The 12,061-nt window shown below is 43.0% G+C and overlaps 1 protein-coding gene across 1 annotated transcript in view; it reads left to right on the forward strand.

The window, feature by feature from the left end:
• The window catches only part of LOC144792178 (tenascin-X-like), a 567,777-nt gene that overhangs the window by 518,256 nt on the left and 37,460 nt on the right, over positions 1–12,061 (forward strand). The window lies entirely within an intron of this gene.

Here is a 12,061-nt window from a genome sequence, read left to right on the forward strand (position 1 = left end):
CAGTTGAACGCCAAACATGAGGATCATAACTCTCTGCTCAATAAATCAATCCATTGGATCAGGAAAATAAGGGGGTACAGGTCGATTATCATGGACGATATTCTTTAGGCAAAATGAATAACTCATAGCACCTAACATACTGACTCCATTGAACTCCACTTAGGAGACTAGGACTTCGCTCATAGCCTTATAGCATTTGAGGCAATAACCTGCTCACCTGTAACCACTAACATCAAAATGAAGTAAAATACCCTTGTCTTACCACAGCTTCACGTACACGAAAGGTTTGGCATCTTGATGGGGTCCGATTCATCTCTAGCCCTGACGACTAACTGAAGCTCCAAAACAATACATTCTATAAGACCGCCTGCCACCCTGACAAAATCGAGTCCTCTGTCCTTGAGGTACAAAAGGCAGGGGTCATCCACTTTGCCATCTATGATGCAGACTCCTATTCCTGTGTCCTTTGCTCCACCGCAGCCCACCACCGGAACTTTAACAATGGTAAGCCTAGATCAGCAAGCAAATTCCCCATTTTCACAGATGAGCCATACATCAGAGGAATATCACCACTTTGTCCCTTCAGGACTAGAAGAACTGACATCCAAACTTCGTATACTGACGTGGAATGTGACTGGGATAGAAATTAAGGTGGCACTCCCCCATTGGATTGAGTACATTGAACAAATCGACATCTGCATCTTACAAGAAACCTGGGTGACCGCACCTGTCTTTATCCCAGGTTATGTTACGTTTAGCTGACCAGCAGTCACCACTAGACTAGGACGACCAGCAGGGGGGCTGAAGACCTGGATCAGGATGGACCTGCAGTGTACCATTAAAGAGATCAAGGTCAATAGCCCAACATCCTTGTGACCACCCTCAGCGGCAGAAATGGCAGGACAGTGGACATATACAATGTATATGCTCATGGCGTCAAGGCAGGCTACAGCTCACCAACTCTTCAAGCGTTAGAAAACTGTCTTGAGGAAATAGAGTTGCATCACCTCTAAAAGTAGATGGAGTTTTCAACACCACATGTGAGCCACTGGACTTGGAAGATGTAACAAATAGCGACCAGATAGAGGTGTTGTGGCATGTTCCTCCCCTCGATTTACCACTGATTAGAAAATGGACACAAACTGCAGCTCCAGGCTATAACCCTTGAGTATGGGCTTAGGGAAGACAATGGTCATTCCAACTCTTTTTTTTTTTTTATTGTCCTCATATATGCCACCAGAATATGTGTGCTCTAGGTGGGCCCCACTGTTGCCTCTTATACTGTTGTTTTTCGAGTCCACCCTGGAAACAGTATCATAGCAGACAGGGATCCCCAGAGGTAGGCTGCTTTCCTTATCCTACTCCTCCAGGCCTATTTTAGGCACCCTAGGCCTGGAAGAGGACAGGACCGACACAACCTCTGGCATAATCACAGGACCGCTCACCTATTTATCCAGACCATCAATTTAGACCAGACATTCTCAGTGTTAGCACTAGTGCCAGCCAGATCCATTTTGCATACTTCCATTATATATTTCAAGCATGCTGCAAATCTCGGAGGAGACACCGACTTCCACTCCATACAAATGTGTCTCCTTGCAATAGCTATTATGTAAAAAATAAACTGAGTATCCAAACTATTGATATTGTAGTCTTTCAACAAACCAAAAAAGATGAGTCGGCGAGAACAAATAATGGTTGTTGAAAGTACATCACCCACAAAATCCGTAATCGCTTTCCAATAGTCTTAAATAAGTGGGCATTCCAAAAAGATATGGATATCATCAGCTGCGTTATAATTACAACGGGGACAGTAATAGTTGTTTCGTGTGATCTTATGCAGCTTGGCTGGTGTCCAATAAACTCTATAGGCCGTAAACAAGTGGTTGCGTCTTAAATTGGCTGGTTTAATTAACCTCTGGGAAATAAAAAAGGAATCTAGCCATCCTTTGCTGACCACTTCAGGTGGCTCAGATATACAGTTTCCCCATAACTTTATTATCTCCGAATGCATTTTACTCTCCTCTTCCTTAATCATCAAATTGTACCAGAATGAAAGCTCTTTTACCCATTTCCCCTCTCTACCAATTGCATCAAGAATATCTGTATCTTTCTCCCTTTGCATATTTTGACTGGACCACCAGGCGGATAATTGGTAGTATTTAAACCTTGTCACCTGTCCATCTGTGAGTTGTACTAAGGTATTCCAACTTACAAGGCCCAAGTCTGCCCAAAGATCCCCCCATTTTTTTTAACCCAGCTGTTTTCAAGGGTTGTGACAATTGGTCCTGAAGGCATTGAGGAGTGCCAGGAGAGTCCCATAATGGGGAGTGTGTATGGTAATAAGGAATATCAAATATTTTCCTAATGAACCCCCAATTTTTTAGTGCAGTCTGTAAGATTTTTAGTCGAATTTTTAAAAAAAAATTCTGGTCTCCAAACTTAAATAAAAAGTAATCGTGGTCGTGAGGTAAATCAGTTAATAAAGCTTGAAATAGGCGCCCCTGTGATGATGCATCTAACTTATTTGCAAGAAGCCTAAAGTTTTTGAAGTGAAATGCGTGACAGTATGACAAAAGATCGGGGAGGGCTAGCCCTCCTATTTTTAGACCCCTCCTCAATTTCTTCCATGCAATTCTTGTTGACTTACAGGCCCATATAAAAGATCCAATTTTACCCTGTAGAGTATTAATGTCTTTCAGTGAAAATGATAAGGGGATGCTGTTAAATAGAAAAGTCAATTTTGGGAGGATTGTCATTTTAATGAGGTTAACCCGACCGTATATGTTTAGTGGCAGATTCCCCCATCTTACTAAGGTTTTATTGATATCTTTAACCACCTTTTGCCAACTGAGTGATGTAATATCATTTATTGATTGAGTTAGGTGGATTCCCAAGTACCTCATGCTTTGTTTTGCGCCCGATATATATGTGTTATTATTCCATCCCATAATCTCCGTTTTCTCCTTATTTATCTGGTAACCAGACAGTCTCCCAAATTCTTCCGATAAAAGAAATAGCCTTGGAATAGCCACCGAGTGATCCAAGGTGTATAAAAGAAGGTCATCTGCGTACAACGCCACCTTCAGTGGCAGATTTCCAAGCTGGAATGGTTGAATAATATTGTCCTCTCTAATCCCACAAACAAAAGGCTCCATATAAACGTCAAACAAAAGGGGAGACAAAGGACAACCCTGCCTGGTACCTCGAGATATGTCGAACCACTCAGATAAAATTCCATTAACTAAGACCTTTGCCTTCGGATTGTGATATAAGGATTTAACTGCCTCTATAAACGTTTGAGGGAACCCAAAAGCCGCCATTGTCGCCCATAGGTACTTCCAATTTACCTGATCAAAGGCCTTGGCCGCATCTATGGCAACCAGGGCCAAAGGGAGATTTTTAACGTTAGCGTAGTCTATGGCCCCTATTGCTTGAAATGTTAATTCGTTTAACTGTCTCCCTGGAATAAAGCCTCTCTGATCAGGGTGAATTATAGATTTTATGACCTTCGATAGTCTAGTGGCTAGGATACCGGAGTAGATCTTCATATCTGTATTCAACAATGAGATAGGTCTATAGGACTCTATTCTTTTTGAATCTTTATTTGGTTTTGGTATGAGCGTTATAATGGCTTCTCCCCAGGAGGAAGGCGTGGAATAACCATGAATCAATAAAAGGTTGAAGAGTTCGCGTAATGGAGCTATTAGTTGATCTTTGTTGTCCGGATAGATCTCCACTGGCAGCCCATCTGACCCTGCAGCTTTCCCTTTTTTCATTTTCTTTAATTGACCTAAAATTTCCCCTTCTGTTATCTCACTTTCCAGATATACTTTATCGGTTTCAGACATTTGAGGCAGATGTTTTGTTACCAACCAGGATTCTAAATCTTCCCCCTTAGGATCTTTGTCTTCCGTATAAAGACTCCTCATAAAGGACCTTGCTTCTTCTCTTATCTCTAAATCTGTTTCTATCAGATCTCCTGTCTGTCTTTGTAATAAGACTTTAATGTTATTTCTAGTTTTCTCTTCTCTAGCTTTCCAGGCGAGGAGGGCTCCACACTTTTCTCCATACTCAAAGTTTTTTAATCGACTAGACTCCCATTTTTCTTCGAGAATTCTCTCATCAGACACTTTTAACTGAAGCTGTAGGTCAAAAAGTTCCTTCTCTAGCAAATGTGCTCTGCTGGAATTCTTTAAAACGGCATTTTGTAGTTCAAGATCTTTTCTTATTATTGCTGCCAGGTCTTCCCTTCTTTTTATTTTTATACTCTTTCTCTTATGATACATTAGAGAGCTCAAAACACCCCTCAGGTAGGCCTTGTAAGTTTCCCATACTACCTGGGAGGAGGAGGATCCTAAGTTTATTATAAAGAATTCTAGTGTTTTATCTTTAACTTCTACTTTTATCTGATTATCTAATAAAAGTGATCTCTCCAATGTCCACCTTGGTTTTAATGGGGTTATATTTAGTTCAATTGCCAATTCCAGAACAGCGTGGTCTGATAACCCTGTAGGCGTAAAGGAAAGGTAGTTGATATCCTTGAGAAGGTGTTGATCAACTAAAAAGTGATCTATTCTAGAATAGTTCTTGTATTTTTTACTATAAAAAGTGAAGCCTGGTTGAGAACTATACTTTTTCCTCCAGACATCTACTAGAGTAAAGTCTTTCATTAAGGCATCTAAGATGGCGAGTGACTTTGAGGGAGCCTGGTATTTAGCCCTAGAGGTTCTGTCTAATTTTTGATCAAAAACCAGGTTGAAATCGCCGCCTAGAATTAGAGGACCAGTTGTCGTAAATAATGCTAGTTCGAGTTTGGACAGCGGAACTGGATTGTCCTCATTTGGGCCATAGTATACTGCAATTGTATATGGGATGGTTAGAATATATACTTCTGCGATTAACCATCTTCCCGATTGATCTGTCTCAAAACTTCTCAGGCTAATCCCTCTATTTGCTCGAATTATGATGGAAACTCCCCTTGTGGTACCTGATTGCCTGGAGCTAATTATATCTTGAACCCACCTAAACTTCTTAAAGAGAGAATCGCATATCGCTGCTTCCAAATGTGTTTCCTGTAACATTATGATTTGAGCATCTGAATTTCTAAGAAATTCACAAATTCTATTCTGTTTTGTTTTTTCCCCTATACCATTAATGTTCCATGACAGGGCCTTAAGCTTATATGAATTAATCATGAGTCTAATGTATGCTTGTACCCACCCATCCCTTTATGCATCAAACACTTATTTATATATGAGGATTTTTTTTTCCCTTTCTCCTGACCCCCGCCCCCCATTGAACCCCTCCCCCCTGAGGAACCCCCCCTACATACCTGGCGATGACTTCGCCTTTTGGAGCAACCAAGTAGTGCCCATGACCAATTTACTGTATTTTAGCGAGACAAAGTAAGTCACAAATAAATCATCATGTCCCCCTGTTTTATCATACAGCCTGCATATACAACAATTTACTTTCTCAAATTCCCCTCCACCATTCCACCATTCCTCATTTCTTTTTTTTTTTTTCATTTTATTATTATTATTATTATTTTCTTCCTTGAAGTAGTCATCTTATCTGCCCAGTTCTATAGCTCTTGCTCACTCTTTATTCGATCTATGAGATTATCGACCTCCTCTGGCTGTGTAAAACTATATGTCTTATTTTTCCACATAATCCTGAGCATAGCCGGGAATCTCATCTGGACATGCGCTCCCAGTGACCTTAGATCCGGCATTCTAGTGCCCAGTTCCCATTGTCTTTGTGCGGTTCTTGCGCCAATGTCGGACCTGATGAGGTAAGAACTGGACTTATAACGTAAGTCTGTTTTCGCAAGGGATCTCCCTAGAATAAGCTCCTTAACATTGTATGTCTGAAAGTTTACCAGTATTTTCCTAGGTGTTTTCCTATCCATACGCCTCTTGTAAGGGTCTCTATGTACCCTCTGGATCTCTGCCTCTAAATCTATATCCGGGCGGTCTTTTAAAACACAGTCTCTGAGGAGTTTACAGACAAATCCCTTTAGGTCCTCCAACTCTTCCCCTTCCGGTATTTTCAGGATCCTTAAGTTGTTCCTCCTAGCTTGGGTCTCCAGCCGTTCAATGTCCATAGCCAATGATTTATTCTGGGCTTTAAGATGTTCTATGTCCTTTTGATTCCCGTGTACAGTTTTATTCAGAGCAGCAGCCCCTATTTCAAGATTCCCTGTACGCAGAGTGACCTCTTCTAGTTTAGATTCTAACACATCAAATCTGTCCTTTATTGTTTTTTGATTAGCTTCCGATATCTCAAATTTCAACATCATATCACTTCTCAAGGATCGAAAGAGATCCCCTAGCCGGTCACTCTCGCGCTCACTTGAGTCCACAGAACTCCTCCTTATTTCTAAATTTATTTGAGCAGAATCTGAAAGATTTCCATTGCTTACATCCACACTCCTGGTCTCCTCTCCTGGCTCCTTAGGACTGCCTAGAACAGGTTTAGCCATTGCAGCCTGACTCTTGGGTCTAGTGTCTGGATTTCCCCCCACTTTATCTGCAGGGGGTGCTTTATTTAAATTAGCAGAAGCACTTATTCCCTCCCCAGCGTTTTCCATATTTCCCAAGTTTTCTAAAGCCTCGTAACGGTTTTTTGAGGGTATGATGCCAATGTCCCCCTCCAACGGCACTGAAGAGCGCTTAGCCTGATCAAGGACCTTAAAGAAAGATTTTAGGGATGGAGTGCTTTTCACTGCTTGGCCCTCATGAGATATTCCTTTAGATTTTTTAACTAATGTAGTCCTTTTCTTTTTGCTTTTGCAGGGGGTTAATGGCATAGGTCGCTCCCTTTCTTCAAATTCTAACGCCCCTTTCTCTTTTAATTCCACCCTCGATCTCAGCTGGTACCTGTTTCTTCTTATTGGAAGAATATCTCCCTGCTTTGCATGTGTTGAGCTAATATTAACTGGATTGGTGTTCTTAGCTGTAGCAACTTGCGTCAATTTTTGTCCTCCTAGCTCAGAATATTTCAACAGTGCCGACTCTTGTGCTGGAACTTCAATATTCTTGTATGCTGTGGGACCAAGCAGCGTTTGATCCATGCAACCCCACCTTCCAGTACTGGATCCGTGGGTCACTACCACCTTACTCCCCCTCTCCTCACAGGGTCCGGTTTGGTTGGCTGTTGCTCAAGTGTATGTGTCACCAAACTTCCAAATTTAAGTTTAAAAAGGGCGGAGCGAAATCTACTCCATAGGCATCGTCGGCGTTCCTCCAGCGTGGATACTAATAAATGCAGGTCCGTGAGGGCCCTAGCACTATCTTTTTATTTTTTTTATTTTTTTTTTGTACGTGTTCCAATAATCAGACCAGCCTTAACCACCTGCTGCCTCAATAAGAAAATAATGTGGAGCAATTTGTGGCTTCTGACTCAAAATGGTGTATTATTCTACTCCTGGGACTTACTTTTATCCCCCCATGCATGCCACCTTACCGCTGGTTGCTGATTGCTACCCTCCGCTTTTAATTTCACTGCTCGCCGATCTAGAAACACAAGTGGAGCTGCTTGGCCTGACCGGCCCCTCCGTAGCCTCTGCCGGCAGCCGGCAGCGTTCTCCGATGAAGGCGTTTTCCACTCACGCCGAGCACAGCTGACTCAGAGACCCCGTATGCGCAGGTCCTAGCGCCGCCTGCTGCCGCGCCTCCTAGGTCGGGCCGTTAATCCTCAGTGATCCTCGAGGTAAGGAGACAAAGGAGCCGGGTTTAGCTAAAACATTCTGTGATTGCAGGAAAGAAGTGCCTCTACCGCTCACCTGGACGGGGGGAGGCTTGCGCTCTCTCGCTACTTGCTACCGCGCTGCGTTCATTCGGTCATCAGGGGACGCCTTGGTGCTGCCGCGACCGGCTCTCAGCCCGCCGCCATGTTCCCCATGGGCGTGTCCACCCTCCCCACCCCATGGTCATTCCAACTCTGATAAGATGGGGGCCAACACCTTTAATAGAACTGCTAACACAAGCCAAATTGACTATGTATTGATAGACGTGAGGCTGTGGCCGGAAGTGTTGGACATGGTGGTAGGGTAAACAATAGACAGTGACCACAACCCACTCAAGCTTGTCATGACCTCACGTTGGCTCAAGAAAAACAGTAGTTTTAGCGCAATGCTTACGTCCAAGTAGCTATGCCTGACAAATGATAACAGACGCCTAAAATGGGCATGTGTGGCAATGGATACCAATAAGATCAAAGCCATAAAGTAAACTCTCTCAAAAAACATCAACCATATCCATAACAGATATGAGCAGCACAATGAGCTTGCAATGGTCTTGGACAGTCACTTGTCCTTCTTCACGCAGCTAACCTCCCATTTTAACCTGCCTCGTCAGCCATCAACTAATTTACAACATTCCTGGTTCAACCAAAAGTGCATGGACTGACGGTTACATCTGGCAGCTGCGATCAAAGCCAAGAACGTAGCAGACATAAGATTAGTTGGGAGTTCCTATAAGAAACCACAGACGGAAGCAAAAAAGGAGTGGCTAAGAATCGTTGGCTGCAGATTTCTGGCGCTTGTCAAAGGAAAGATTCCCAGCAATTCTGGTTACCTGTTACCAGTGGAAACACTAAAAGACCCAGGCTACCGACCAACAATATCACAGAGGCTGCTTGGTTTGATCACTTCTCTGCAGTTTACTCATGAATAGGTGCGACAGACACCGAAGGCCACTCCAATGACTACATAAGTGGGCAGCCAGACACTGATCTATTCTCTTCAGCTGATATCACCCAAAGCATCAACTCCATAGTTAGAAATAAAGCCTTTGGTCCAGATGGAGTACCCGGAGATGTCTTTCTAATCGACATTACTAAATGGTCCAACTACATCCGGACATTAGCAAACGCAATTGCCACTGGGGCCCCAATACCTCCATCATGGAAAGGAGCAGAGGTTATTCCGGTCTTGAGGAAGGGGATCTCTGCCTTCCAACTATAAGCTGATTAGCCTAATAGATGGTGCACAGAAGGTCTTCTCCCGTGCCCTTCTTACCAAAATTGCTGAATGGATGGAGGAGAACAATATACCATCCCTCTACAAAGCAGGGTTCAGGAGGAAAATCAGCACCATCGACCAGGTCTTTTGTTTCACCTTATTGGCCTGGAAGACAGTGACAACAGAGCAGGGCAGTCTCTACACCGCCTTTATCGATCTAAAGTCAGCCTTTGACCTTATCCCCAGGTCTATATTCTGGCGTGTTCTACAAGCTCAAGGCTCCTGCATGACATCTTGGCACTTTTAGTACGTTAGCATCAGGGAACACTTTTCTGCCTTTGCCTAAAACAAACACCTGAGCTTATTCACTATGCAATCACCCTTGAAGAAGTCTTCAAGCTTGATTATTTAAAAAGAAAATGGCTTGTTTAGTAACATCCAGTCACTGCTTCTTGCAATAGGTTTGGGAAATTTGTGGGACGTGACAGATACTAGCTCACTGCCTTGCAGAGAGTACGTCAAGACTCACTATAGGAATTGGGTGGCACAGAGAACCATCACATACACACTAGGAGGCCGCCTCACAATTGAATTCATGGAATTTAGGTTGCTTGGTGTGTTCAAGCAGTATATTGAGTTCATTACCACCCCGCAAGATAGAAAGTTATACATCCAATTTAGATGTTGTTGCCTCCTTCTGAAAACGTTCACAGCGTGATGGAATAGGGGCTCTTAGGTCTCCTTACATTACTGTCCGTGCTGCTCTGAGACTGAAGAGCTGCCCAAACACATTCTCTTCGTTTGCCCATCATACTAATTCCCAAGACTTAAATGGCTAGACCCTGCCTGTAGACAGATGGGATCTCAATGTCATCAAGAAGCACTGCGCATTCTTAGAAGAGACACAAGGCCATTAGTAGTCTCTGCAATGGCCTAATTCCTGGGGAAAATGTGGTTCATCAGAAGGCAGATGCTAAAAAATGATCAAAGTACATCGCCATATCATATTCCAATTCAGTTAACCAATAGTTCCACTTGACATTCTCTGCATTATTAGCATCAGGAATTGCATCTAAATTATTGGGAACCTGATCTTGGAGCATTCGCAAAACGCTTTTTAGGGTACCTTTTATGTGATACACATACACACTACTACAAAATGTTGTTTATATTTGATGGCTTCGCTCTTCGACCAAAAATCGAAAGCTGTATTTTTAGTATATATATAAACATGCATTCAATATTGTATCTGCAATTTATGTATTTTAAAGTTTTTTTTATCAGGTTGGAGCCTGTCCCATGATTTTAACAAAGTATCACTGACCATAAACCGTTGTTCCTATTTATGAGGCTTGTGACCTTTTCTGATGGATCAATTTCAGTCATAAAGGAATACTGTACTTTTATTCCACCAACAGTTTGTATGCATCATTGCCAAAGGCGTTTTTAAGCAATTCGGGAGTACTTTCTCACCAGTCCATTTCCTGTTTTAAATTGTGATTTTGATTTTAAGTAGGAAAGCTGTTACTTCTTGTAATGACACCTAATTGGGTTTATATATAATGATTTATGACAATGTTTGCATCATTGAATATATTGTACTGTATGCATCTGCACTTTAATGGTCGTAATGACTAAATACAATGTCCTGGATATTACTTTGGCATCAATTCATGAATTCAACTTATGGCATCAATATGAATTAAACTTTTTTCATCAATTAGCAATACAAACTTTTGGCATCAAATGATGATTGCAAGAAATAGCAGCACCTTCATATGGGACATTGAATCACCTACAAAACACAATACTTAAGACAAAACACAGTTGCATTATTTAACAGCACCACAATATCACATATACCTTGCATTCATTTCAAACAGTAATAAAAACTGACCAAGAAAAAATGATGACTCAGTCAAAAGCACCTTAGCCGGCTCCTAGAGCATGCGATCCTGTGACCCGGGGAAGCTGTGCGTGGTACATGACACTAAGGGGCAGATTTATGAGGCCCTTGCGCCTCTTTGCGCCGCAATTGCGTCACTTTATTTGACGCAACGGCGGCGCAAACAATGCGCCATATTTACAACGTGACGCATCTAGGAGATGCGTCACGTTGTAAAGCCCTGTGCCATAAGGAGGCGTTCCTGCGCAGGGGGGGGCGTTCCTGCGTAGGAACGCCTCCTGAAAGTGGCTGAGTGAAATATATATATATAAATCAGGCCAATGCTGCGTCAAAAGCCTGCGCCTGCTTGAAGCAGGCGTAGGTCTTGAAGCAGCATTGTGGAGATGGGGCACCCCCGAGCCTTGCTGGAGCTGCGTCGCACTTGCGACGCAACTCCAGCAATGCGCCACCTTTACGGCACAGATGCGTCACGCATCTGTGCCGTTTTTGCCCCATGGCGCACCATGGGTGGCGGAGCTGTGGCGCACTGTGGCGCACATTAACTGGCGCATCCCTCGGGATGCGCCAGTTAACATAAATCTGCCCCTAAGTATGCCTGATAGTCTGTCAATATTGTCTCTGGTTAAAGATAAAATAAACATTTGTGGAAACAGGAAATAACTGTCTGGCCCCTCTTGGCCAAACACAAGTTACACCTAATTTCCCAGGTCCAATCCTTTTTCCCTAACATCTGAATCACACCCTGTATCACATCCAGGGACCAGGCGCACCATCTGTGTCACACCCAGCGGTCCAAGCTACCAACACCTCTCTCTTATTTCAGATACCAACAGTGCGAAGAAACCCCTTTTAGACTAAAAAATAAGATTGAGGAGCTAACTCTGTTTTGCAACCAAGGCGCAAGCGTACTATCTGTGTCACTCCCATCAGTCCAAGCGGTGAGTCCTGAACCATGCATCACACCCAGGGCACAAGCATAAAATCTGCATCACGCCCAGCGATCCAAGTGGCAACCAATATTCACCTTTCCTATCATGCTTACTATCAAAAGAGGTGGTCTTAGCAGCACACCTCCAAGGCTGCCGTACAACCATTCAGTTTGGACACATGAAATAGATAACATGCCAGAACATGCTAAGGTTCATTTTTTGTGCTTCTTCCCAGTTTGCCCTACACCAAATGCTTGC

The sequence above is a fragment of the Lissotriton helveticus genome, chromosome 11, assembly GCF_964261635.1.
Source record: "Lissotriton helveticus chromosome 11, aLisHel1.1, whole genome shotgun sequence".
Classification (NCBI taxonomy): domain Eukaryota; kingdom Metazoa; phylum Chordata; class Amphibia; order Caudata; family Salamandridae; genus Lissotriton; species Lissotriton helveticus.